General features: G+C 37.0%; 1 protein-coding gene across 1 annotated transcript in view; it reads left to right on the top strand.

Annotated features, from left to right (window-relative positions):
- The window catches only part of ankrd11 (ankyrin repeat domain 11), a 168381-nt gene that overhangs the window by 51866 nt on the left and 104251 nt on the right, over positions 1-12264 (top strand). Inside the window, exon 2 of the mRNA XM_058780743.1 lies at positions 7430-7511. The gene's annotated coding sequence lies outside the window, so the exon portion shown is untranslated. The remainder of the gene's footprint in view (positions 1-7429; positions 7512-12264) is intronic.

Raw genomic sequence — 12264 nt, 5'->3', positions numbered from 1 at the left:
AGGATTGTTAAATTACAATTAAATTAAATTTTAATTAATAGGTGGCTGTGACCCATTAAAAATACCTAAATTTGTTTTCCAGGGATTAATTTTATACACACACAAAGCAGCATAAACAACATGAACGTGAGGATTCACATGCACGAACCTGCAGAGCTTCTGCGAACAGAGCAAAACACAAGATATTTTATATAAAAGAAATAGGCCCATATGCAAAATATATATTTCTAAATAATTAATGAATTAACAAAACGAAAGAAGAAAAACAAAAAACTGTGCAACAATTAGCAGCCTATATGGAGAATTTCAGTTCATTTTTGCGATGCACTCTTGAGAAAGCGACGTCCTGTTTGGCCGAGAAGCTGTCACCGGACGACCTGATGATGAATTTCAACAAATTTTTGGAAAAAAAGGATGGATTTGTAGCGTTTTGAAAGAAAAAAAATAAATAAAAACTTTGAATTTATAATCAACAATATTGTTGTTTCATTTAACAATCATTGTTTAACATGTTCAGACTGAGCCAACAGACCATTTTAACAGGATAAATTGAATATTAACAAAATGTATGGGTCTAGGTAAAAAAAAAAAATCATTTTCATGAAAACTATTAAAATGGATTTATAGCGTTTTGGAAAAGTGCTCTTCATATTTACATATCATACAAGCCGCCACCATATCCACATCGACCGCCACAAATCAGCTCCAGTGTCTCACACACACACAAGTGCGACTTCAGCACTAAGATTTAGCAACTTTCAGACCCTTTTAGCGGCTTTTTTCCATAAGGTACATACTGACAAACCTAGTGACTTTTCTGGAAAAAAACCTTAGCTTTCATTCAGTTGGAAGATGTCTCCAGTACTGCCCTGCGAGCACGAGGTCTGACTCTCCCGGCGCAGTGTTGCCTCTCTCGGTGTCTGTTCTGTGCAGTGAGCGGCAGAGAAGCAGCGCATTCAGTTGACCGTACCGCAGTAGACTCGTCAATAAATCATTTACAAAACAGCATTTCCAAGCACCTGTCACTTACTGGCTGTTTGGACTTTTAAATATGAACATAATTCGTCTGTTAATATGCTCATAGTTTGTTACTCAGACGCAGGCAATGCGCTGAATGAGACAAAACAGTAATATAGTGTAGATGTATGTTGATTTTTATCAGACGATGTCGCAATTATAAATCAGGATTTAAGGAGTAAAGTGAGAGTGATTCCTGGTTAACGTAATATTAATGGGTCGTGTTTAGTCACTATTTATACTTGTTTTATGTATGACAACAGAAAATATGTAAATGTGAACAGCTTTATTGGGCATTCAGTTGTATTACAGTATGTAACAGTTCATAGAGTAGAACAGATCTGAAGTGCCAGAACTTGTCTGAACGCAAAATAAATATGCAAATTATGTGACTTCACCTGCCGCCACAAGTCTCACAAAATCCTGTGGGAAACACTGTACATTCATATAAACTACTCCAATTGTATCGTGATTTGTTTGGCATCTCAACCAATTTGAGTCGTCACATTTGAATAAATTTTCAACCGGCTCGCGGTTCATCGTTACATCCCTAAAAAAAATTAGCAATATTATGAGACTCAATCAGAATTTTTTTTTTTTTTTTTTTTTATAACTTGAGCACCCTGTTTTCAGACCGCTGGTCGAATTGGAATTGCTCCGTTTATTTTTATTTTGTTTTTACAAAGCATTTAATGTTATAACATACTACTGGTGTTATACTTTCAGTTATTTTGAATTTGAATTTCCTTGACTTTTTGAGTTGACATGTAAAACTGAATGCAGTGTTTCCCCATTTATTAACTAGTCTGTGGAGGCCTGCCACAGTCTAATCTGTCCCACCACAGTTTCAAAATAAACCGAAAATATATTGTTGATGCTCCTCATTATAACATAAAAGGTCTTTAATGCTGTTTCGTGCCATTGCTTTTGCTAAGCGTGCATCAAATGAACTAAAGCTGTTTGCGCTGCTTTTTTTAAAGCCAAGCATGCACTTTTTTTCACGCGATCAGCTTGTGATTCGGTTTTTCACATGTCTCAGAGCGGCTCCTTTCACTGTAAATGCAGTGAAGTCTGTTTTTGAACGTGCTGTGAGTTTAGTGCGCATCTGAGAACGCAACGGTTCACAGTATTTCACTAGATTTGTAATAAGCCGTGTTTGTAAGCCTGTTTTCATAGAAGTTGGTGTTTTCCACCAAAATAAAAGCTCAGCTGCAGTTTCCGACAAAATAAAAGCTAATAGGTTTATCTCTTACAAGCAAGAACTGAAATAAACAGACCTGCACAAAGAAAATACTGTAGGCTACAGGCAGAGCAAACTCGCTGTTTATTGGGAGAAAAAATGTAAATATCGGGGTGGGGATTTATATGAATGTATTTCTGAAGGGACTTTCGATGGAATTTCCTCCTCTGTTCCATAAGCGCCACCTACTGTCAGAGAGTGAAATTCAGCCTGTCTGCTGTTTAGGTTTTAGCATAGCATAATTTCATAAAGCTAAAGTCAGACCAGTATGTTTTTGCTTCAAATGTTGAAATGATACAATGAAATAAAAATTTTTTTTAAAAAAACTGCTCATGCTACATGTGTAGTATCTTTGTTTGTATTGTGCAGTGGTTGGTTCTAATTTCAAATGGCTTTTTTTTTTTTTTTTTTTTATGAAATGTTTACTTGTAGTAGCAGCAACTGCAAAAACAGTTTCGTGGCCAGGACAAAATATTTGTAGCTGAAATTTTCTCAAGTCACCAGCCACTGGCAGACATTGGCTTGCATGTGTAGAAATTAGGACAAAGGTATTGTAATTTCCCTACTGTAGAGTAAGATAAAATTATATACCTGTGAAATACTCATTTTCATTTATTTTACAGTGCAATTGTTTTACAATATAGGGCTATTGCTGTCATAGGAATATAAATATAAAATTATTATTATTATTAGATTCAAATTTTTTTGGCTTCTAAATTCATTGGCGTGAGTGTAATTTAGACTGAGACACTGGGCGATTCCACAGTTTAGGCCTAACTGCAAGGACAATAGCCTGCAAAAATCAATCTTCATGGAGAAAGCCATTGTCCTCAGGTTAACATCCTGAGAAAACCTGGGGTACAGCTGTGTGAAAGGCAGGATAAATCTGGCAATGGTAAACTAGTAAACTTTGATCAAAGTTGAGTTGATGTAAAATTTAACGTATGTAACATGGACGGAAAAACAGTATAAATTCAAGCAGAAAGTGTACTTAATCTAATTCAGTTTAATAAAATTCTGGTTGAATCCCAGTTCATGTTTTGTTTTGTTCCTAATTTGGTATAGTTATGAGTCATGCGTTGTGTATGGTTCACAAAACTGGTAATAGGACTTCCATGCAGGCAGGGTGGCCATCTAATATTATCTGTTCTATAAACTTAAAGGTTTTGATTCTGACCCCGGACCCCCCTAGAGGAACCAAAGTCCACCCACCACAGTCTCACAAAATCATGTGGGAAACACTAGAATGTCTACATTTTGGCTAAGAAATATTTAGAAACATTTGATGATATTATTTCTGAACATAGGATTCGCTACAAGTTTGTACAATATTTGCCTTCATATTTCATTCTTTTGTTCTTGGATTTGTTTTTGTTCAATTCTCAACTGTCAACATTCTGAAAGAAATCTGAATTAAATTTTTTGCCATATAGCCCAGTCCTAGTAAGGGTCCAGTATAGGGATGTTCATTTCGGTTATTTTTCCTAACCGACAACCGACGCTCGTTAACCGATTATTAACCGTTAACCGACAAGATTATTTTAAATTAGAACTAAAATTAAATTAGAATAAGTGTCTGTGACCCGTTAAAAATACTAACATTTGTTTTCCGGGGATTAATTTTACATGCGCAAAAAGCAGCAAACAACCCTAACCTTTTACAATTCCGATTATCTTCATGACTAAAAGGAGTAGTTGCTTCCACTGTTAGAAGGGGAAAAAATTATAAAAATTAAGTGATTTCTCCAGCGCCGCACACAGTTTAGCATTCTACCTTGACGATGCGTCCTGTTCATTATCATTATAAAAAAAAAACAATCAGTCAAACATATGGAAAAAAAAAAACACTGCTCAGTTTAAATATGTAGTAAAATCTGTGTCGTTAAGCGTTATCACCGTACCACCGTGAAGCTATGCAAAACATTTTGTTTTAGGTGGATACTGGAACGCAAATGAAGTAGGACTATACATAAAAGGTAAATAATATTTTGGCATTCAAATACATCGCGGAAACATTTGATTGTGTCGAACGAGAGACCCAACATTGGTTTCAGTTTCGTTTTAGCTTTAATTCGTTTTGGTTTGTTGTTTATATAGCTATAGCTTCTTACATTTTTAATTCTTGTTTTTTTTCTAAATAGCCTACTGTTAATTGAAAGGATTTGTTGTGGAGTGAGGGGAACTAAAATAGCATAGCTATGTTTACAGTGTCTATTATAATATTTGTAATTCACGTCTGCCTTTTTCTGAATGAAATAATAAAATGCGACTTTTTCTTTTTTTTTTTTTTTTTTTTATACACGTAGCTTATTTTAACCATGAAGTAAACCTTTTAAAATACCTTGATTTTAAATTACTGAAAAAAATAAATAAGTGACTTTAAACCGTTTAACTGATTGTATTAATCGGTCAAAATTCTTATCGGTCGGTTAACGGTTGAACATCCCTAGTACAGTAGACATTGCTATCAAGCCTTGAATACCACTCTTGTTGCAGCTGTTGTCATGATGAAACTGTTGCAAAGGAGCTTGTGGGATTGGGTGACAGCGACATAGGAATGTGACCATCTTGTCCCAGCACACCAACTGTCCCTGAAATTGTGATGAACCCATTCCTAATAAATGGACCCCTGAGCAAACAACACAATGCAGGGCTCTAGACTCATTCTTCCCACTGGTCGCTCTTTTGCGACTAACTTCGTCAGTTGGTCACAGGAGCACATAATTTGCTGGCAATTTTTTATTTTTTTATTTGCTACAACATGGGATTAATCAATGCATGCTGATTAACTTTTATCATAGTTGATAGTTATATGGTAACAAGTGTTCTAACGAGTGTATTACTTGTGATTTTTAAATTTTGTGAACAGAATTTCGAATTTGCAATCTTGGTGTCATGTTTTACAAGAAACGATAATTGTCTGTTTTGCTTATCTATACACCTTTCACTTTTTAAGACTAAAACAAAAGATGGATTCTTTGTTATTCTTAATTATAAAGCGCAGCAATAATAAAAGATTAGGCTATAATGACAAATTAGCTTGCATAACGTTTATTAACAAAAACTAATAAGACGAGGCATGGCATACACCACATGCTGTATTATACCGACTAATAAATTACAGAATGCTAGCAAACACTGAGGAATCAAATAAATAAAAATAATAAAAATTAAAGAGAACCTCCGTAGCGTAATGTGAGGTAAACAGCAAAGATAAAAAGCTTTTTAAAACGAAAACAAAAAGAAAAGTAAAACTAAACTGGCTGTCAGTGACGAGACTTGCAAGACGTTTTTCCCCCACAAGAATACCAACATGTTCACCTTCACTGGTTTAAGAAGCGGTCTTTTATTTTACTTTAGTGTGAAAACTAAATCCTCCATCAGCCATCGTTTCCTCAATATTCGCGTCATTTTTGCTGCGCGCACCTTCGCGCTCATGCTGGCGGTAGGGCTGGGTATCGTTTAAAAAATTTCAATACCGATACCTTGAGTTCGATACCGGTTCCTAAATGATAGTTTTTTTCGATACCAATTTTATGAAATCAGTTTTAACAAGATTACATTATCTCAAAAAAAAACTTTGGTTTTATTTTTTCAGCTTGTTGACATTTATACAGACTCAAAGCCTCATCTCCTGAGCCACTGCACAAAGGAACAAAATATATCCAACACGCTAAATCAGTGCAAATAACTTTAATAAAGTTCAAATAGTTTTCAGTTTACACATCTGTTAGGCTACATTGACACTAGTGCATGTTCGTTTTAAAATGCATAGCTCAGACAGAATCATAATTTCTATTAATTTATTCTAGGTTGTTAAAGGCTTCAAGAAATTGAAAATCTTTATCCACTTTTATAAGTGGGTGTTTTATTTTCTTTCACCATATGTTTTATTATTAAATTCTGGTGTAGTACGTCTAATTATTTGAATGCATATAAACTTAGTTTATTCAAATTTATGCTTAAATTAGCCTTATGAAATGTTTTATTTTTCCTCAGAAATTCTGTGTTCTGGTTTTTCAAATGAAGGCATAAAACATTCATTTCATTTATCTTTAAATTATTGAAAATCAAAGTTTATTTATTTTGGCAAACAAAAGGGTTTACTATTAAAATTAAAACATGGAAGAAATGTTGTGTGATCATTACATTAAGTTTTAATAATTTTAATAGTAGCCTAGTAGTAACAGTATGTACTGTCTGCTGAACAATAGTAATGTATTTCTGCCGCAATGTCTTCGAAGTTAAACCGAACTTTTATTTTGACGGGTTGCCATGAATAACTTTACAGTTCTGTGTGTATATGATATGACACTAGTTTTACTCAAATCAAATGGTAAAATGCTAATGAAGTGACTCTCAGAGCAGTTCTGGAGATGTTGTTCATGTGTTTATGTCCTCTTTTAGTGAGGCGGCAGATGCTGAAATCACCGCGAGCGTCACGCGCGCTTCAGTCTGTGTGTAGTAAACAAAACCACGCGATAGAGAGCAGACTGCTCCGTATGCTTTCGAATCGCTCTCGCGGATGTCAAACACTAATCAATCTGCACCGTGCCGCTTCTAGTCGAACACACCTAGTGCTGCAGGCTTATTACCTCACTGACATCGATAAGATTAACCCCTTAGGTATCGAAATTTGGTACCGAACAAGACGTTTTTCGATACTCTATGCTATCGAGGCAATATGGTCGGTGCCTAAAAAGTATCGAGGTCGGTGCCTAAAAAGTATCGAGCTCGATACCCAGACCTAGCTGGCGAGTATAAACCAGGCTCTACACCTGAAGCACTCGCACTGAAAGCACCTCTGTCACTCTCTTCATGTAATCAGTGAAATCGGACTCCTGCTATACTGTATGTACAGCGATATCTTCAATGCTTGCTGTATGGAGCAGTGCAGACCATGCACTCGCATAAATGTGACCACATCAAATTTTAACTCACACATTCTCAAAAAATTGTCGCAAATGCGACCATTTTGGTTGCAGTCTAGAGCCCTGCAATGGATGAATCCTTTGCCCTTTTTCTTATCTGGACTGGCCTTTCACGTTCGGTGTGCTGAAATGAAGGAATACAGTAAAATTAATCTGCATTGAGCAAATGACTCTGTTCATGTTTGAAAGGTGAACTATCAGTATTCAGGAGACTAATCTTTCTTTAATTTTGCTTTTGCAGGTTTCCTTGGACTTCACAGCCACATCTTCAGCATTTTTAGCTGGATTTTAACCTTTCCCATCTGAAGACGGCCATGGAATCGGTAAATACCTTTATGTTGCAGCTAGTAATGAATATTTGACTGTTAGCGGCTTGTTCCTTGTTTTTGGTGTGACGGTTGGATATTGAAACACTGAGGAAGCATAATTGAGGCTACAACTGTCTGACTCTGGCTGCAGTGGGATGTTTATTTTCCTTAGATATTGTTCATTTTTAGCCAGTTTGAGAATAGTGACTAGGCACTTTGAGCTGGTGTTTCTCACTTTCATTAAATAGAGTATATATATGTTTGAACATGTAGCTTTTATTTGTGAATGTGATGCCGTTAAGTTTGTTGGCGCCCCTACTAGTACCAACAGGCAGGTGGACGGCTCAGTTCTGGAATGTGTGCATTAAGAGCAGGGCTTATTGCATGCCTGGGCCCTGCCTGCTGCTGCTTTTGTTAAGGGTTTTTGTTTTTGAGTGTGGATTTTGCCTCCTCTGTGTATATGTGTGCGTAGAGGCTGTTGTGAAAATGGGTCACTGCTTGCAGAGAGCTCGCTGTCTCTAATCTAGAGTCCCACTCCAGCACACAGCTCATGTGACCATGCTTCTTCATCAGTAAGCAGCGGCAGCCTATGACAGTCATTCCCCCACGGAAGCCAGCAGACCCATAGTAGTAGAACAGATAGTGTACTGTTGTGTACTAAGAAAGGCTTAATAATACTTCACCCAAAAATGTAAATTCTGTTATCACTTGCCTTTCAAATCAAGGCCTTCCTCCATGGAACACACAATTGGATTTTAAGCAGCTGTTTTCCATACTCTGACTTTAAAACTTGGTACAACCAAGTTGTATACAAAAAGTACAAGGCATTAATGAATGATATTGATTCTTGTTCTTTTTCTTAGAATTTCTGTGTCGGATGGTTTCATAAGATTTACAAAACATTGTTTATCTTTTCTGTTCCACCCAAGAAAGACAGAGTTTGGAACACATTTTATTTTTCGAGTGAACTATTCCTTGAAGTTTTGTATGTAGCATTGTATCGCTACAGTTGTGAATGCTATTATCTCTCAGCATACAGGCTAGCAGAATGAAGTCAAGCTCCTTTTTTTTACCCTCTGAAGTGCTGATAATTTCCTCCATTTTTTGTTGTCCCTGTGGAGCTCTGGAGCTCAGAGATCATCTGGTGTTTACCTCTCAAATCAGACTATATCTGCTTACTGTCAGTGGAAACCAAGGAGACTGATCACAAAGCTCATTATGCCGGCAGCACGCGCTGTGTTTTTTCCTCGCCCCCTCCCAAACCCCTTCCACTTCTACTCATGTGATGCCAGTCACATGGTTTCCAGGCACCCAGAGCAGTAAATCAGAATCAGATTTTATTTTTAACCACTTTAAATCCACCGCCGTGCTGATGGTTTGCAAAGGCGCTTGCTTTAGCCCTCTCTACCTCTATTTCCCCTTGAACCCTGCACACCACCTACCAAAGATCTGATCGTATTTGCAGCATTATCTCCTGACTGTAAGAGGGGAGGTGTTTGGCACGGCCACAGTTGAAAGGAAGCCCTCTGCTCATTACAAGCGTGTTTTTCTTGTCCTCACTTCTTTCCAGAGCAGCTCCGTCCCTCAGTGAGATTAGTCTGCGGTACTCCAGTGGGGAAATGCAGCCTTGTCAGTCAAATTACATAACTCTCATAGCCAGGCTTGAGACAACTATAGAGGCTTTGTTCCCAAGTTACTCCACCTCCTCCTTCCCCTCTTGGCGGCCCACATGTTAATGTGGTATTGAAAGAGTTTGTGTGCTTCGAACAGGTCCAGCTCTGTGGTGGGAGAGCAGAAAACTTGCGTCAATAACGTGCACAATGGCATCATGCTCGTATGCGAGCACAAAGATTAGAGAAGCAATCAGTCTCTTCCTGTGAAAGACAACTTTGCGTTTTGACTGGGACTTTTAAACTCTGCTTCAGGGGCAATGGGGCTTTCTCTGCATGTTGGGCAGTGTCCTTTTTCTAATTGAGTTGAGTTTTGTGGTTATCCATTCTGGTGCTAATATGAGTCAGGACAGCAGAAATGAGACATCTTACTGCATGAGTGTGCCTGTAACGAATTCAATGCAGGATGAGGCTGAGCTTGTTGCTGTGCTTGTTGTATTGACACACATGCAGTTCACATACTGATGGGAAAGTACTCTACTTTTTATTTAGCTTCAGTGTTGCCAGTGTTTGTACTCAGGAGTTGACACTTAAAGTGGAAGTGAAACAGCCAGTCAAGTTTGCATTATTTAGTAAAGTGATTTCCACATTAATTAAAAAATATATAGGGTAATCGTACCTATTAAGCTCACCAAAATCTACATTGAGACATTTTTAGTGCACAAGATATTGGGTTCAGTACAAAAAGTTATGTTAAAATAAAATATTAATCTCTCACAAAAATATTTAATTTTATTTTAAATGGCTAAAGCATTTCAATTAAGATATACATTATTAAATTAAAAATGTCTGGCTGTGCTTAATGGGTAAATAGTCCACACTACAAGACGTAAATGGCATTTTTGAATTCATCCACTCTGGAGAGCATTTTCAGAAAGCTTTGTTTTCCTTGACAAAAACATTGTCTCAGTGTGGATGCAAGGCCAAAACCGAGAGAAAAATATGCATTTTCAAATGAAAATGTTTTAGTGTGGACAAGGCCAAAGTATTCCATGCAAATTTCACTCATGTTTAAGATGGTCACTAGGGCTGCAACGATTAGTCAACATTATCAATAACGTCGACAATAAAAAAAATTGTCTACAAATATTTTTGTTGTCGAGTAGTCGTTTGATCTCATATGACCTAATGTAAAAGCCTGCAATACTGCGGTTTGACGAGTGTGGCGCTGTAGCGCAAGACTGTAATTCAGCTCTCCTGGATGCAATTCAAGAGAAGACACAGCGCTTCAGAGAAAATGCATCCGAACCTGAGCAGCGTTGTATGTAAATATATATTGCGCGCTTTCCTCTCAGTAACAAAATAAACACAACAAAAACTGACTGCAGTGTGAAAGCAGCAGTTAAAAGTGCATCTGATTACAACGATGTGGATGATTGCATGAGCTCTGCAGTTCAATACTCCAGTAAAGTCCGGTCACATCATGTTTATTTATATAGTAACTTACTTTATGCTATAGATAGCCTTAATTCAAGCAGCTTTACGGTATTAAACATGAAAAACCAGAGTCAGTGTCGCTTTCAGTTAGAATTACAACTTGATTTTCTGTTATAAAGCATCTCTCCATTGTTGCGCGTCTGAGGGGAGACGAGACAACAACAACGGCATGCACAGGTACTTGATTTGCTGTAGTTAGTAAACTTTATTTAACATAACAGGCATTAATGCACAAATTAGATGTATTACATAAATGCCTGATATGCAGTTTATGCAGCTTGGCTCTAAGAAAGGGAGACGAACTCACAGAGTCACGTAAAATAATCCGTCAAGTCCTCACCCAATAAAGATGTAACTTTGCCGGAATTAAATAATATGCAGCCATGAATGAGCGCATGTTGGAAAGAAAAGCGCTGAATTTAATTCTCTCTCTGTTGTATATTTGCACATCATTAGTCTCGTGAAGCTGCTTCATATTGCTGTTCACTCAGCGGTTGATGCTCAGGAATTGCTCCAGCACGGCCACTGCATGTAACTTTTAACAAGATTCACTTGTTTAAAACACGCTCAATTATATTAACATTTACTATATTACCATTATTTCGCCAATAAACATCTAAATAAATACATCTCTATGGAAATGTATTATTATCTCCGTGAGCGACCGCAGTGTGAGTATAGTTCTGTTTAAAGTTAAATTCATAGATAAACCGCACTGTCAGCAGGCATTTCATAATCTAGAATGACAAAAACATTTTAATAATTCTGATAACATGCCAGTTGAGAAATGCAATAAAATACGATGTTTTGTTTGTTATAACCTATTTCAATATTCCAGAGAATATTATTCAGTGAATTAACATTATGCAGTGAATTATTCTTCACTCTTTAGCCTATTAAACAGCTTATAAACCTAAAACTGCAGTTTAAAATGAAGTTGATATGACTCCTGTCCTTTATTTTCTCCATTTGAAAACATTAGACATTCTTTTGCTTATTGTTAATATCAGTGTTGCTGATGATGCTTTTTAACATGAAAGACTGTTAATTTTCAACCTTTTTTTGTTGTTGTTAAGATGACTGAAAGGAGGAAAACCCTAAGTGAAGTATGGACTTACTTATCGGTTCTGCATATCGGTTACAGGGCACATAAACATGCAAATAATTGGTATCTGTTATAAAAATATATATATATATATATATATATATATATATCGGTCGATCACTACAATAAGGTATCATTTGTTAACATTAGTTAATGTATTAATTACAGTGTTTCCCCTACCATTATTTTAGGGGGGCGGCCTGCCCCCCCAACGGCACCCCCCGCCCCCTTTGAAGGTCAAGTTAATTTTATTTTCTCTATAGCGCCGGACCACAAAAGAAGTCTTCCCTATAGTACAGGTCTATACCTTGTTATTTTATTAAACAAACTAAATGGCCTTATGTTATTTTTCTTATTTACACGACGGCATGTCATTTCTGTCTCTGTTACATGATCGCGCTCTCTGTATCGCACACAGCGGAGTTCCGCCCCCGTTCGCCCACACGCGCGCACACACACACACACACACACACACACGTAAGCGCGCGCACACAAGTGAGCACACTCCCACTCCTATTTGTAAATATTAAGCCGCAAAACAACTATTTAAATGACT

Source organism: Onychostoma macrolepis, chromosome 07, assembly GCF_012432095.1.
Source record: "Onychostoma macrolepis isolate SWU-2019 chromosome 07, ASM1243209v1, whole genome shotgun sequence".
NCBI lineage: Eukaryota > Metazoa > Chordata > Actinopteri > Cypriniformes > Cyprinidae > Onychostoma > Onychostoma macrolepis.
Note: the sequence above shows the minus strand (reverse complement) of the source record. Positions and strands in the feature narration are given on the sequence as shown.